This window comes from Caretta caretta, chromosome 7, assembly GCF_965140235.1.
Source record: "Caretta caretta isolate rCarCar2 chromosome 7, rCarCar1.hap1, whole genome shotgun sequence".
NCBI classification, from domain to species: Eukaryota; Metazoa; Chordata; order Testudines; family Cheloniidae; genus Caretta; species Caretta caretta.
This window is the reverse complement of record NC_134212.1, coordinates 101,276,840-101,293,224: the sequence shown is the minus strand read 5'-3', so window position 1 is coordinate 101,293,224 and position 16,385 is coordinate 101,276,840. Positions and strand designations below refer to the sequence as shown.

At 41.8% G+C, this 16,385-nt stretch overlaps 1 protein-coding gene and 1 long non-coding RNA gene across 5 annotated transcripts in view; one reads left to right on the top strand and one right to left on the bottom strand.

The window, feature by feature from the left end:
• Window positions 1-444: 444 nt before the first annotated feature.
• LOC125639877 (uncharacterized) lies at window positions 445-12,112 on the bottom strand. 4 transcript variants are annotated; one of them, XR_007357625.2, is made up of 3 exons: window positions 11,461-12,103; window positions 10,331-10,432; window positions 445-2,778 (listed from the first exon to the last, which is right to left on the bottom strand). It is a non-coding gene; the product is annotated as an uncharacterized LOC125639877 (long non-coding RNA). The 4 variants fall into 4 exon arrangements; XR_007357624.2 differs by having other exon boundaries at window positions 11,109-12,102; XR_007357623.2 differs by having other exon boundaries at window positions 11,555-12,098.
• Window positions 12,113-14,170: 2,058 nt separating this feature from the next.
• MGMT (O-6-methylguanine-DNA methyltransferase) overlaps window positions 14,171-16,385 on the top strand; it is a 311,394-nt gene continuing 309,179 nt past the window's right edge. Inside the window, exon 1 of the mRNA XM_075131014.1 lies at window positions 14,171-14,194. The gene's annotated coding sequence lies outside the window, so the exon portion shown is untranslated. The remainder of the gene's footprint in view (window positions 14,195-16,385) is intronic.

Genomic DNA, 16,385 nt, shown 5'->3' with positions numbered 1-16,385 from the left:
ATGATTTTAGGACTTCAATAGCTCAGACATAGGTTAGGGGTTTATTACAGGAGTCGGTGGGTGAGATTCTGTGGCCTGCGTTGTGCAGGAGGTCACACTAGACGATCATAATGGTCCCTTCTGACCTTAAAGTCTGTGACTCTATAAGCTGCAGGAGACACATTAAAGAGCCACTTGGGATCCACTGGACTACTACACCATTACTCCTATGTAATCCACTCTCCTGCCACTAAGAGTGGCCTATGCCCAATACTCCTCAGGTTTGTGTAAATCCTCAAGCACCTGGTCCATTGCGTAATGATATATACCTTTACCAAAAGGGGGAAAACATTCATTTCTGGATCCCACTAGTGATCAAGTTATCCCTGTAAACATGAGGTTTGATACCAGATGTCACTCTTAAAATCTCCAGCAGCTAGGCTAAAAGAACAGGAGTACTTGTGGCACCTTAGAGACTAACAAATTTATTAGAGCATAAGCTTTCGTGGGCTCCAGCCCACTTCACAGGATGCATAGAATGGAACATATAGTAAGGAGAGATTATATATATATATACATACACACATACAGATAAGTTGGAAGTTACCATAAAAACTGTGAGAGGCTAATTAGTTAAAATGAGCTATTATCAGCAGGAGAAAAAAACTTCTGTAGTGATAATCAAGATGGCCCATTTAGACAGTTGACAAGAAGGTGTGAGGATACTTAACTTAAGGAAATAGATTCAATATGTGTAATGACCCAGCCACTCCCAGTCTCTATTCAAACCCAAATTAATGGTCTCTAATTTGCATATTAATTCAAGCTCAGCAGTTTCTCACTGGAGTCTGTTTTTGAAGCTTTTCTGTTGCAAAATTGCCACCCTTAAATCTTTTACTGAGTGGCCAGACAGGTTGAAGTGTTCTCCTACCGGTTTTTGAATGTTATGATTCCTGATGTCAGATTTGTGTCCATTTATTCTTTTGCATAGAGACTGTCTGGTTTGGCCAATGTACATGGCAGAGGGGAATTGCTGGCACATGATGGCATATATCACATTGGTAGATGTGCAGGTGAACAAGCCCCTGATGGCTTGGCTAATGTGATTAGGTCCTATGATGGTGTCACTTGAATAAATATGTAGACAAAGTTGGCATTGGGCTTTGTTGGAAGGATAGGTTCCTGGGTTAGTGTCTTTGTTGTGTGGTTGCTGGTGAGTATTTGCTTCAGGTTGGGGGGATGTCTGTAAGTGAGGACTGGTCTGTCTCCCAAGACCTGTGAGAGTGAGGGATCATTTTTCAGGATAGGCTGTAAATCTTTGATGATGCGCTGGAGAGGTTTTAGTTGGGGGCTGAAGGTGACAGCTAGTGGCGTTCTGTTATTTTCTTTGTTGGGCCTGTCGTGTAGTAGGTGACTTCTGGGTACTCTTCTGGCTCTGTCAATCTGTTTTTTCACTTCAGCAGGTGGGTACTGTAGTTTCAAGAATGGTTGATAGAGATCTTGTAGGTGTTTGTCTCTGTCTGAGGGATTGGAGCAAATGCGGTTGTATCTTAGAGCTTGGCTGTGGACAATGGATCATGTGGTGTGTCCTGGATGGAAGCTGGAAGCATGTAGGTAAGTATAGTGGTCAGTAGGTTTCTGGTATAGGGTGGTGTTTATGTGACCATCGCTTATTAGCACAGTAGTGTCCAGGAAATGGACCGCTTGTGTGAATTGGTCTAGGCTGAGGTTGATGGTGGGATGGAAATTGTTGAAATCATGGTGGAATTCCTCAAGGGCTTCTTTTCCATGGGTTCAGATAAAGGTGTCATCAATGTAGCGCAAGTAGAGTAGGGGTGTTAGGGGACGGGAGCTAAGGAAGCGTTGTTCTAAGTCAGCCATAAAAATGTTAGCATACTGTGGGCCTATGCGGGTACCCATGGCAGTGCCACTGACTTGAAGGGATATATTGTCCCCAAATCTGAAACAGTTGTGGGTGAGGACAAAGGTCAGCCACCAGGTTTGCCGTGACATTATTGGGGATACTCCTCCTGATAACTTGTAGTCCATCTTTGTGTAGAATGTTGGTGTAGAGGGCTTCTACATCCATAGTGTCCAGGATGGTGTTTTCTGGAAGATCACCGATGGATTGTAGTTTCCTCAGGAAGTCAGTGGTGTCTCGAAGATAGCTGGGAGTGCTGGTAGCGTAGGGCCTGAGGAGAGAGTCCACGTAGCCAGACAATCCTGCAGTTAGGGTGCCAATGCGTGAGATGATGGGGCATCCAGGATTCCTAGGTTTATGGATCTTGGGAAGCAGATAGAATACCCCTGGTCGGAGTTCTAGGCATGTGTCTGCACAGATCTGTTCCTGTGCTTTTTGAGGGAGTTTCTTGAGCAGATGGTGTAGTTTCCTTTGGTAATCCTCAGTGGGATCAGAGGATAATGGCATGTAGAATGTGGAGTTAGAGAGCTGCCTTGCAGCCTCCTATTCATATTCCAACTTATTCATGATGACATCAGCACCTCCTTTATCAGCCTTTTTGATTATGATGTCAGAGTTGTTCCTGTGGCTGTGGATGGCATTGTGTTCAGCACGGCTTAGGTTATGGGGCAAGTGATGCTGCTTTTCCACAATTTCAGCCCATGCACGTCAACGGAAGCACTCTATGTAGAAGTCCAGTCTGTTGTTTCGACCTTCAGGAGGGGTCCACACAGAATCCTTCTTTTTCTAGTCTTGGTAGGAAGGATTCTGTGGGTTAGTATGTTGTTTAGAGGTGTGTTGGAAATATTCTTTGAGTCAGAGATGTCGAAAGTAGGATTCTAGGTGACAGTAATCAGTTATGATTAGTTCTTTCAAATATAAACTCTGTGAATGTGATCGAGGCCTTTTTCATCTCAGGATTTGATTATGGTTACCTGTTCTACATGGGGCTAGATCTTAAACCAACCCAGAACTGAAGTTGGTAAAAAATGCAACAGCCTGCTGAATAAGCAGTATATCTTAACAGTACTAGCAATCTGGAGTCTGTTTGTGCTGGCTTTCTATTGGTTTCTGGGTAGAATTTAAGGTGTTGGTCTTGAACTAGAAAGCCCTGAACAACTTAAGACCTGCCTGCTTGACAGCCCAGTTTTCTCCACATGCTGTCGCAGTTGTGATCAATGGAGATACTTGTGAGGAAGCACTTGAGACAGCAGGATGTTTTCTGAGGGAAGACCTCAGCTGTGGAACATATGCTCCCTTAGTCTGAAATAGCCCAGATTTGTTCAGAATAGCTTACCTATGTTTGGGGAGAGAAAGGATTTTGTTGGGGGCCAATGTTTGTGTGGGGATGGGGAGCATCATTGGGCTTGGTTTTTATAATTGTTCATAGAATCATAGAATATCAGGGTTGGAAGGGACCTCAGGAGGTCATCTAGTCCAACCCCCTGTCCAAAGCAGGACCAATCCCCAATTAAATCACCCCAGCCAGGGCTTTGTCAAGTCTGACCTTAAAAACTTCTAAGGAAGGAGATTCTACCACCTCCCTAAGTAACACATTCCAGTGTTTCTCCACCCTCCTAGTGAAAAAGTTTTTCCTAATATCCAACCTAAACCTCCCCCACTTGAACTTGAGACCATTACTCCTTCTCCTGTCCTCTTCTACCACTGAGAATAGTCTAGAACCATCCTCTCTGGAACCACCTCTCAGGTAGTTGAAAGCAGCTATCAAATCCCCCCCTCATTCTTCTCTTCTGCAGACTAAACAATCCCAGTTCCCTCAACCTCTCCTCATAAGTCATGTGTTCCAGACCCCTAATCATTTTTGTTGCCCTTCACTGGACTCTCTCCAATTTATCCACATCCTTCTTGTAGTCTGGGGCCCAAAACTGGACACAATACTCCAGATGAAGCCTCACCAGTGTCGAATAGAGGGGAACGATCACGTCCCTCGATCTGCTCGCAATGCCCCTACTTATACATCCCAAAATGCCATTGGCCTTCTTGGCAACAAGGGCACACTGCTGACTCATATCCAGCTTCTCGTCCACTGTCACCCTAGGTCCTTTTCCGCAGAACTGCTGCCTAGCCATTCGGTCCCTAGTCTGTAGCTGTGCATTGGGTTCTTCCGTCCTAAGTGCAGGACCCTGCACTTATCCTTATTGAACCTCATCAGATTTCTTTTGGCCCAATCCTCCAATTTGTCTAGGTCCCTCTGTATCCTATCCCTGCCCTCCAGCGTATCTACCACTCCTCCTAGTTTGGTTGGTTTTGTTGGTTATTTGAGGCTTCTGGGTCTGGAGTATCTGCTAGTTCTACTTTTAATTGAATTGGATTTTTATTTTAGGCAAAAGCCAAAGCTAAGGCCAGGCATTTTTTGTATAACGTTGTACATCTAAGTCACTAATTATACCATTTGATTAGCCCACATTGATTATTATACCTCCATATACTTTTAGCACATTCCTTCTTAACTCCTTGACAAACTAATACAGATACACGTTTTAAAGGTCTTATCTGTTATACAAGCCCCTTCTACTGTGCATCTAACCATTCCTCTTGCCCCTGTATAGAACTTTCCTATTTCAGATATATGCATTTTGAGATAAGACAACCATAACTAAATATAACATGTCAGGTGAGACTATACCACTAGTTTATATAATGCCATTACATTTTTTACCGTGCTATTCTCTGACTCTTTCTTAATACATTCCAGCATTTTATTTGCTTGTTGGATTGCTGCTGCTCATTGAGCAGACACGTTCATTAAATGTTCATGATTACACCTAGATGTTTTTCCTGAGAGGTTAATTCAGAACCCATCAGTCTGTTTCAGAAGTTTAATTTATTTCTTCCATAGTATATCGCCTTCCAGTTGTCAATGCTGAGTTTCATCTGCCATAATGGGAACCCAGCCACCCAGCTGCTTAAATATTTCCTCACAATCCCTCATAACTACAGTAGTTTAAATAATTTGGGTGTCACTGGCAAATGTCCAGATTACAATCTTTAAGATATTCAATCGTTAATACATTGAACAATATCAGATTTAGAAGACAAATTTTAAAAGTGAAAGTAGTTAAGGACATAGAGGTAAATGGTAATTGGGATAAAATAAAACATGATTTTACAAAAGATAGATCAGGCAGACCAACCTGATCTCTTTTTTTGAGAAGATAACTGATTTTTTTAAACAAAGGAAATGCAGTAGATGTAATCTACCTGGATTAAAGTAAGGCATTTGATACAGTTCCACATGGGAAATTATCAGTTAAATTGGAAAAGATGGGGATTACGATGAGAATTGAAAGATGGACAAGGAATGGTTAAAGGGGTGATTACAACGGATCATACTGAAAGATGAACTGTTGGGCTGGAGGGAGGTTACTAGTGGAGTTTCCCATGGATCGGTCTTGGGACCAATCTTATTTAACATTTTTATTAATGACATTGGCACAAAAAGTAGGAGTGTGCTAATAAAAAATTGTGGGTGACAGAGTTGGAAGGTATCGCCAATACACTGGAGGACTGGAATATCATACAAGATCTGGATGACCTTGAAAACTGGAGTAATAGCAATGGAATGAAATTTAATAGTGCAAAGGTCAAGTTCATGCACTTAGGGACTAACAACAAGAATTTTTGCTGTAAGATGAGGACATAACAGTTGGAAGTGACAAAGTAGGAGAAAGACTGATGTACTGGTTGATCATATGAATATGAGCCACCAATGTGATGAGGCCATGAAAAAAGCTACTGCAGTCCTAGGATGCATCAGGCAAGTTATTTCTAGCAAGAGGGAAGTGTTAGCACCACTATACAAATCACTGGTGAGACCTCATCTGGAATATTGTGTGCTATTCTGATATCTCATGTTTAAGAAAGATTAATTCAAACTGAAACAAATACAGAGAAGGGCTTCTAGGATGAGCCCTTATGGAAGCAGACTCTAAGAGCTTGGCTTGTTTAGCCTAACCAAAAGGAAGATGAGGGGAGATATGATTGCTCTCTATAAATACATCAGAGGAATAAATACCAGGGAGGGAGAGGAGTTATTTAAATTAAGCGCTAGTATGGACACAAGAACAAATGGATATAAACTGGCCATCAATAAGTTTCGGCTTGAAATTAGACAAAAGTTTCTAACCATCAGAGGAGTGAAACTCTGGAACAGCTTTCCAAGGGGAACAGTGGGGGCAAAATAGCTAACTGGCTTCAAGACTGATCTTGATACGTTTATGGAGGGGATGATAAGACTGTCTATAATGGCATGCAGCCGATCTGCGACTGCTAGCAGCAAATATCTCCAACAGCCGGTGATGGGGCACTAGATGGGGAGGGCTCTGAATTACTACAGAGAATTCTTTCTCAGGCGTCTGGCTGGTGGGTCTTGCCAACATGATCATGACATTATTTGGGGTCAGGAAGGAATTTCCCCCCAAATCAGATTGGCAGAGACCCTGGGGTGTTTGGTTGGTTTTTTTTTTTTGCCTTCCTCTACAGCATGGAGTCACTTGCAGTTTTAAACTATTGTAAATGGTGGATTCTGAGGGCTAATTTACACTGGCAATGTTAAAGTGCTGCCGCGGCAGCGCTTTAACGTGGCTTCTGTAGTCGCGGCAGAGCGCTGGGAGAGAACTTTCCCAGGGCTCTAAAAAAACCCACCTCCATGAGGGGCGTAGCTACCAGTGCTGGGAGCCTGGCTCCCAGTGCTGGTGCACTGTCTACACTGGCACTTTACAGTGCTGAAACTTGCTGCGCTCAGGGCGGTGTTTTTTCACACCTCTGAGTGAGAAAGTTGCAGCGCTGTAAAGTGCTAGTGTAGACAAACCCTCAGTAATTTGAAGTCTTTAAATCATGATTTGAGGACTTCTGTAACAGTCAGAGGTGATGAGCCTATTTCGGGAGTGAGTGGGAGAGGTGATGTGCAGGTCAACTAGATGATCATGATGATCCCTTCTGGCCTTAAAGTCTATGAGTCTATAATAGAAAGCATTCCTGCATTCAGAGAAGTACACTTTTCCTCATTTATATTCTAAAAACAGTAAATATACATGAAAAGAAAAGAAGTACTAGTGTCACCTTAGAGACTAACCAATTTATTTGAGCATATGCATCCGATGAAGTGAGCTCTAGCTCACGAAAGCTCATGCTCAAATAAATTGGTTAGTCTCTAAGGTGCCACAAGTACTCCTTTTCTTTTTGCAAATACAGACTAACACGGCTGCTACTCTGAAACCTAAATATACATGGGGTATCTCACCATCAAATTCTTTCAACCCTGAGAACTGCTTCCTATTTCCTAATCATTTTTAGAACCAAAACCATGATATGACTTAAAAAGCAAGCCAAGTCTATATTACTGTAGCTGGGGGTAAATCTTCTGTATCACAAAACCCTTACAAAGCCCAATTCTATTCGAAAGCAAGTTTGGCCAAATGCAATTAAAGACATTGGCTCAGTAAAGTCCTTCCACAAAAGTTTGAGATTGTTTATCAAAAGTGTTTGCAAGCCTAATTCGATTACATTCAATCATTCTCTCTCATACATTATTTTGTTAATTTTCTCAAAGAACTCTAGTTCTGTATTGCTTAAAAATACAATTGTATAGATTTAGAATGACACAGTCAGGGAGTTTAAAGAGTTTCTTTAAAAAAACAACTTTCTATATTGTTTCTAATACCCTCTAAGAATAAGAAAATAACAGGCCAAAGCTTTTAAGACTCCTTTTACCTTAGACAGTATTGTGTACATAAAAATTACCAAAACAATTTTTCAATGAGAGGGAATGAGACGGTCCAAGCATTTCATGCTAATTATTCTATTAGATCATGTGACACTTTTCAACTTCTATGCGCAAATATGGGGGACTCGTTCTGCATGGGTGTATGTTCTGGCTGCACAGAACTTATTGCAAGACAGGGGCACCCATCTTCATGAAGTCTAGGTATCCTTTTCCTGTATCTGTACTGGTGAAATAGACTTTCTCAGATATATAGAGGATATCATGTATGCATTATGGTTAATATGTGCAACAATTGATTGAAGATATTTTGAAAAGTATATTGCTTTCATGTAATGACAATTGCTAGGTGGACTCTACGTTCAGAGAAAATACAGTGCCAAAATACAGTATGTGCCATTCATTTGAACAAGCCCTGCATATACAATAATAAAAATATTTAAACTATAATGTGCTTTTCTATTTTGTCAAAACATTGATTTCCCCCCAGCCATGCATTTTGAATGAAGCACAATTAACAAAGCAACAAAAAATATTAACGTGTTTGTCATTGTTTTTAAATCACAGTTTTATGTCAGGGAAAGAGGTCAGAATGATTGGGGTAGAAAATAAAGTTGTCTATAGAACAACGGGTAGAGCAGAGATGACTCCCCCACACTGCATTACCAATGGATCTTAATTCTAACATGGAGGGACCAACCTTGACAATAGTTCAGTCTTCTGTCTAATCGTCCAAACACTTATGAATGGGCTTATCTTTAAGCATGAGAGTAATCTCATTAAAGAATGTTTACACATGTACAGGATCAGGGCCTAACTCAGACTCTCCTGAACCTTTCTGTTGATACAAATAAGAGTGTCCGCTGCCGTCAAAACATGATGGAAAATTCTGTGATGTGGATACCTGCAATTCCTATTTGGACTCTTGACTTGACTAAGAACCAAACTGGGCCATTAGAAGTGAGCTGAGATCACTTATTTCACAAGGCCACTTAACGTGTTTTGGACCACACAATGGTAATAACATTTCATTTACAAGTGACCTGGGCTATATTAAAACATATCCTATTAAAAATCCAGTCTCATCAGCATGTGTAGCCCGTTATCATGCCTAAATGTATTTGTCCAGTAGTGCCATACAGGAAATTAACACAATTTTCTAAGAATCGGTTGTTCATTAATGGCTGCTGCAGAGGCAAGTAATAGTGATTAATTCTCAATGCACAAAAATATCAGAACATATTAACCACATTTCTCTAATTGGTTACAATCTATTGCAAACAACGAAACGACTTTTCCATTTTTCTTCTCTGTTGTAATGTAGGTATTTTTGTGTTCAACGGCAAATGTTTAATTAAAAAACTGTTCACGTCAAGTACTTTGGATGTGATTTATATATTGTTAAACTATTTACATTAATTGCCATTCAGCCTTGAGATCACTTAAGCCTGTCATTTTAAACCAATTTCTTTGTGGGTAGCAGCTAACAGCAGGAAATTGTTTGGAGATCAGGACATTTTTACCTGATGACTATTTTAGAAGTGATTCTTCAGTCAAAATTAAACTACACTTTCCCTATCTAGAGGGGAAAGACAGCCAAACATACTTATGGCAAACATGCTACTTTCAGACCTGTTAAGCAGTTTTAAGGTTAAAGGGCTAGAGAGCATACAGCAGAGCTAGGCCTGGTGTTCAGAAAGATTGCTCCTCAAAAAGTTAGGAGTACTAGGAGTTCTGCAATGCCCCAGCATAGTAGTAGTCTAGTCAGCAATTACCAAATTTTAAGTCAGCCCTCAAGGCCCATATTATAGTGCTGCCAGCTGGAAATGGGGTGACCAGATAGCAAGTATGAAAAATCAGGACATGGGGTGGGGAGTAATAGTCACCTATATAAGAAAAAGCCCTAAATATTGGGGCTGTCCCTATAAAACCGGGACATCTGGTCATCCTAATTGGAAAGGAGAAATCCTTTTTGGTCCTTAACCTGGAGTCTTTACTCAGGCAAACTCTTGAAAGTTTTAGACTGCAGAACCAGACCATTTTTGGAATTAATGTAATGCATTTTTATTTACAACGTACTTCTCTTACAAAGAAGAATTTTGTAGAATGCCAAAAGGAGTCATTTAAAATCTCCCTCATTTAAGTGGATGCCTCCCTTGTTTGACAGCCTCCAGCTTTTAACCCCCTGAGAATCTCTCAGCTAAATGTAAAGACCCTTAAAATTAGGCCCAATAAATTTGGGATTAAGCTTCACATACTGAAATATTGTTGTCCTCACAAAAATATTTTTGCATTTAATTAGAAATAAGAGCTTCCACCTTCTTGTAAGATTTAGTAACCCTCCCCTCACTTGCCTTCTCTCTATTGTTTATAAACTTGGCTAACTCTCACCCTACAGCCTGCCTTCCTATGCACAAACCCTAACCCTTCTCCTCACGCCATATTGCCTCTTTTATAAACACTAAGCATCCCACTTTGCAAACTCTCTATTTATAAACTTACCTCCCTATCTTTCCCACTTTACAAAGTCAGAAAAGTATAGCAGCTAGATCTGTCTGGATCCCACCAGTCTTTGACCATCAACCCCAAAAGCTATTAAAATAGAACACAGATCTAGTTTATTTTACTGTATCAAAGAAAATCCAAACCTGGGTATATCTCAGCATACGAGGGCTGCATAAACCTGGATCCAGCTCTTGGGTCCTGCTGGACACTACCAATTTTGGCAGCAAGCAGCCAAATTCCATTGCCTAGAGAGAGAACAAGTGTAATTACTTTTAATCCATGCAAAAAGTCCATGCCCAAATACACATAGGTCACAAGAACTCATACCCATACTCAAGAACTAGACGTAGCATCACAAGAACTCATACCCAGCATCTGAATCCAGACAATTTTTAGCCTTCACCCTGAACCTGTATTTTTGTGGGTCTTTTTATTCTATAAGGATACACTGGAGTCTGGATGTTTGCAGTCAATTTGGGACAGCTGTACTTCTGAGAGGAAAGATTTCTAACTGGTTAGAGTATGGGCCGAGAACTAGTGGCGCCTGGGATTAATTCCCTGCTCCAGCACTCATGCTGCATGACCCTCAGCACGTCACTTAGGCTCTCTGTGGCATCTGTAAAACGGGAATAACAGCATGGTCCCGTTACAGGGCTCTCATGAGGATAAATACATTAAAGATTTGTGAGGCGCTCAGATGTGATGGGGGTGAGAGCGGATAGTACCACACACATATTTGTGATTTAACTGGTAGAATTTTGCAGTTTGGAATACAAATGCTGTCTGGATCCAGCTCCTGTTGCACATCAATCTGCAACAATGTCGGCATTGTTGGCTGCCCTAGGAGCTACTACATTTTTAGTGTTTAGAACTTGGGAGTACTGGGGCTAAAAAGTGGCAGGATCCAGAAACCACACGTACATTTTTCCAGTGCTAGTAAGCCAGGATGAATCAGGAGCCAGATTTTTTGGTTCAGTAGACACCACACTCATTCTCCCTTTAGTGGTACAATTTGGGGGTCTGGAGCCAAAAAGTGGGCAAGAGCCAGCTGGATCTGGGTACCAGATCTAGTCCTCCCCTCCCCGGCTTCATGCACTAAGGTGGTCTGGGTTTTATTTCGATGCAGCAGGAGCAGCAATGCTTGTTCTTTGTGTTGATGGTACAGACTGAAGCTAAAAAAAAAAAAAAAGAAGAAGCGGGATCTATGCGGTTTTCACCTTTTTCCTGCAAATTTCGCAGGAAACCTCCCACCCTAGCCAGGCCCTTCACTAACCCTCCCGGTGGCCTGCTTTCCCCTTTCATACAACAACCGCAGGCAGTCAGTCAGTCAGTCAGTCTCTCTCTCTCCCCCCCCAGCCACAGGTTACTGCAGCGCCTCCGAGGCTCCTGCGGCCGCTCCATTTTAATGCCCGCTGGGCGGGCTCGCAGGTGCGCCGGGGTGCAGCCGGGCTCCGGGCGCGAGAGGATTTGGGCACGTGACGCTGAAGCTAACTCCTGCAAATTGCGTATGAGGAAATTAAGCGCGCTTCCGGCGGCAGGAGCCGCTGCTCCAACTTGTGTGCGCGGGCTGCTGCGTTTGTTCTTGTGGTGAAGTCTTAGGGGTTTTTTTGGTTGTTGGTTTTTTTTTTTCTCTCTTGTAATCCGTTCTGCAGAGCGGTGAGTGCTGGGGCATTTTCTTGCGGCCCCTCTAAAGCCAGCGATGGCGGTGCAAAGCGGGTGAGAGGGGCAAAGTAGAGTCTGGGCTGGTGTTTTCAGTCCCCGCTCCCCTCCTTCCCCCGCTGCAGGTCAGGGGGTTGGTGTGGAAGCTCCGGAGGCTTTATTCGCTTGCAAATGCAAACGCCGCCCCTGGCTCCTCCCTTTTGCTGCGGCTCTGCTTAGGAATGGGGCTTGTGCTGGCACATGCGGAATAACTGGGCCTGCTGGTTTAGGGTTGTTCGTACAAGGGAAAGAGGGAGCTGGGCAGCATGTTTATTTGTTAGAAAGTCATTGAAATCCCCTAGTGTAGTTAAAAAACCAGAAGTGGGGGAGGGAGAGCAGGTTTAAAAGTCTCCTCTTCAGACTTTTTTTTGCTGTGCCTGCAGTTCTCCTTTGAACAGCCTGGGAAAGTGCTTGAAGAGTTTGGTTTCTTCCCCTTGCCTCCCTTTGTTTGGTTGTTTGGGTGTTTTTAAAGCTATGCTAAGGTCTTGTAACATGCTGTGCATTTCTCTAGTGTAGGGTGGTATGCAGCTGGGACATTCTGAATAGGAAATTTTCAAGCGAATGAGATGAAACTTAAAGCGTGCTCTTTCTCCGAAAGTGACTCTTTGAAAAAGGCATCGTGGGGGTCCACACACAGTGCGTCTCAGTGATTTCCAGATCCCATTTGTTTATTTTACAAATAAAAAGAGAGCCTTTCTTGGCTGTCAGGCCTGCAAATTCAAGATCACAGTAGTAAAGATTCAGTTGGCCAAATGCTAATCTCTTTTACACCTATAGAATCCCACCAATCTCAAATTATGTTGTTGGCTGCACCTTTGCAACCTACTGCGTTTAGGCGAAGTTCTTAAAGGCATAATTTGAAGACAAAATGGGTTGGTGTGGATGGCACTAAAAGCAGAACTTAGTTATCAATTCTGTGGCTATGTAAGGCTGGAAAAAATAAAGTTAGGCTTTCCCAGAACAGTGTTGATCCTTCAGGGCCAACTAGTAAAAAGTGGTTTTAAAAATCTGCATTCTCATCACTGAATAATGAGATATAACTAATGCACCCAGAAAGCAGACTTGATGAGTAAGAAGGTGCCATTTTTTGTGAACCCTTTTCAAAATAAAACCTCACTTTAAATATCTCACTGAAATTTACACTGTACAATCCTATAGTACATGAAAGAGACAACTGGAAAAAAATTCCTAGTAATGGGGTTCTTGGTTTTATGAGCACTGTGGAGTTGGGTCCAGATTCAGAGTATTTCCTACAGTAGAAGCCTGCAAGCACTCATAAACTAGCGGTATCAGTAGGCCTCTGCATCTGGAATCTGCAGGTGGGAACAGAGTAATCCTAAATATTTCAGTTTTCCTCCTCATTCTTGTTTTATTGCAGGTCACCCTGTCCTCCCTTCCCTCAGGCTACAGTGAATTGGGAGATCTGGTTGCCTCCTAGTATTTTCATCATCTTGGATCTGAGATAAAATGGAAATACCAGATCTCTTGCTATGTCAAGCAAATAGGTGACTCCTTAAGGCCTGTCCTACAACAACAAAATTAAATCCTTCAAATGCCCCGTATCCACTTCTGTCATACAAAATCTCCCTATGGTGGAAAAAAGTGAAGCAAACCAGTAATATTGTAGCCAGCATGAACTATGTTCCAGAACTCCTCATCTGCTCAATCTGGGCTGAGATAATTGTTTGCTGTGTAGAAAATATTTGGTAATATGGTGCCAAATCGGTCACTCCTCTTTTTAATGTAAGGAGAAGGCAAAATAAAGGTTAATAAGGAGTATTGGTTTATTGCTATATTTGTAATACAAACTGTAAAAATATAGACAGTAAATATAAAAATCCTCTTTGCTACTTCATCATTCCCAAGCAAGTCATAGTGTAGTTATTGTTAATTTCTGCATCTTTTTCATTTTTTAATTCTTTTTTTTTTTCATTTTGGTCTCTGCTTTTACCTTATTAAATGATAGAATGTCACACTTCTATAGTATTTCAAATTTTCAAAGCACCTTATAAGTATTAATTCTCTCTCTGTATCATGGGTGACTATCTTCTTTTTCAAGCAGTGAAATAAAGATACAGTGTGAATAAGTGACTTGCTCAAGGTCACTTAGTGGCAGAGCTGATTAATTCTTGAGTCCAAATTGTCGCTATGCGGGGAGTATGAGGGAAACATATGCCAGATTAGAAATTCCATGGGATTTCTTGTGGAATATTCTGTTTGGGGCGGGGGCTAGGGTTAACCATTTCGTGGAAATGTGAAAGTTTTCGACTGAGAACCCGTTGAATGTTGGCAGTCCATTGGAGACCAAGGTAACTATATAGAAATGGTATGCTGCTGAACTGTGTATATGGCCTTTAGTCTTCCCTTGATTGCATAGCAAATGTAGCTTCAATGGACCCATAGTATGGAATCTACTATTGGTGCCTGCCCACAGAAAAATTCCTCCCTACCTGTTGAGGTAGGTTTGTCAACCGAGTCAGAAGTAATTGTCATGCGGAATTCCCAAGGAGATTTAATGAGCTTATGCCCTTCTCCTACCAACCCAGTCCTTACCTGGTCCATTCAGGAAGAAAACAGGATGAAATGTGTGTGGTATAATTAAGTCACACCTTTTAAAACTTCCTACATCTGGGTATAACGGACAGTAAGTTGTACATTCTTGTCGTCATTCTTTCCTTAATCATTATCACCTATTCCCTCTTTTCAACCTAGTCCTGGCCAATTGCGGGGATGCTGCTGCCCTCCCCTTGTTACGGGGCAGGGATAAAAAAAAGGAGGCTTTCTCTCCCTGGTGTACAGATATTAAGAGCCAATTCCCCAGCTTTGTTAGGGGATGCCTTCCCTTAAATCCACTTCCAAGCTGGTTTAGCAGGGAATCAAACCTTTATGGAATGATACCTGCACTGCCCAGTTACTACCTCCTAAGTTGTGACATCTTGACCTAACCTCCTGACCTACCCTAATGAGTCCCTGAACTGCCATGGGGAAAGCAAAAAAAATCCAACCAATAAAAAATCCAAAACCCACCCATCCTGCATCGGCCAATCTGGTAGCGAAGGAAAAGTTTCTTCTCAGTGTCAAAAGAAAAAAGGCAACTAGTGCAATACTCACAGCAGATCGTAAAAGACACAGTCCTTATTCTGATCCTGTGGATGTGTGGAGGGGTGCTGTTTGTCTGTGATGAGACAGAGTTCTGTCTGGAGGACACAAGATATAAATACCTCTTGCCGTCTCCACGTATGCACCTGGTGGTTCTGTGTCCCCACCTGAACTGGGCACTTCGGTTCTCCCTTACCTCAGATACAGTCTATTTTCCCTCCCCTCATAACCCAGGGGCAATGGGTCCATTAAAAGACCATTAAAAATGGTCCCTATTCTTTCAGCTGTCCCACTGTGCTCAGTTGTGGTGAGCATGTTCTCCTTGTGCATAAATCCCTAACTCTGGCAGCGCTTCTACAGGATTTTTGGAGAGAAGGGTGGAAGAAGTTCACAGAGGTGACATGCGCTTTACATCCACTCCTGCCCAACAGACTGAGATCTGCAGGGTTTTTATTAACTCCACCACAGAAGTGGATGGGGCGCTTTGGTTCCCTGCCCAGTGTTCGCACCTTTAGAATATCTTGTCTCAAACCATAATTACTAGTTTAGTAGTTGATTTTTCTCTTCCAGAAAATGTAGAGGGCTTTTTATTCTTTGTGTACAATTCTTAAATTTGGCTAGCTGGAGCAGTGCCTTCTCAGTGTTTTCCTTTGAAAGCCTGTTTAAGTGCCATCACGTCTATCAAGTTGAAATAGTCTTAGATCTGGAAAACAAAAATGATTTCCTTAATACCATAGGAGATTTCTCCTACTTACCTAGAAATACAGTATACTCATTCTAAAAGTTCTGAAGTTGCTTATGTATTTTGGTTTTTTCCAACAGCGTTTTGTGAGTGCTTTGTATATCCATACAATATAGGTTTATCAACATTTAGTAAAAATAAAACAGTATAGTTTTGCTCATAGACTTGGTTAGATTTATAAGTAGGAATACCCTAAACACTAAAACTTTCCTACAATCTTGCTTGTATTTGGTAGGATAGAAGCAACTTTTACTCAAAGATTTTGACATCAATGTAGCCAAATACGTGTATTTAGGAGCTTGTAAGGATGGGTTTGGCAGCTTCTATCTGCAGTCTCATCCATGACAAGTTAATTACACCATTTATTCAGCAACTACACAGAAGATCCATAGGAAACTATAGTAGTTGTACTGTAACTTGTGTTACCGTGACTTCTTTATCTCCTGATAACTCTGTAATTAACTTGTCACCACTGTTTAATGCTTAACATATGTAGAGAATCAATTCATGGCATTACTAAAGAGCGAGTAGCCTGAAGGAGAAGCTTCTGCCCTTTGAAAAGGCTGTTGGGGTTTATGTAAAAGGCAAAATCAGGGAGTTGGGCAGTTCATTTTGGGAAAACTGTATAATGTGGTAAAACTGTTCCAAAGCGAACTGGG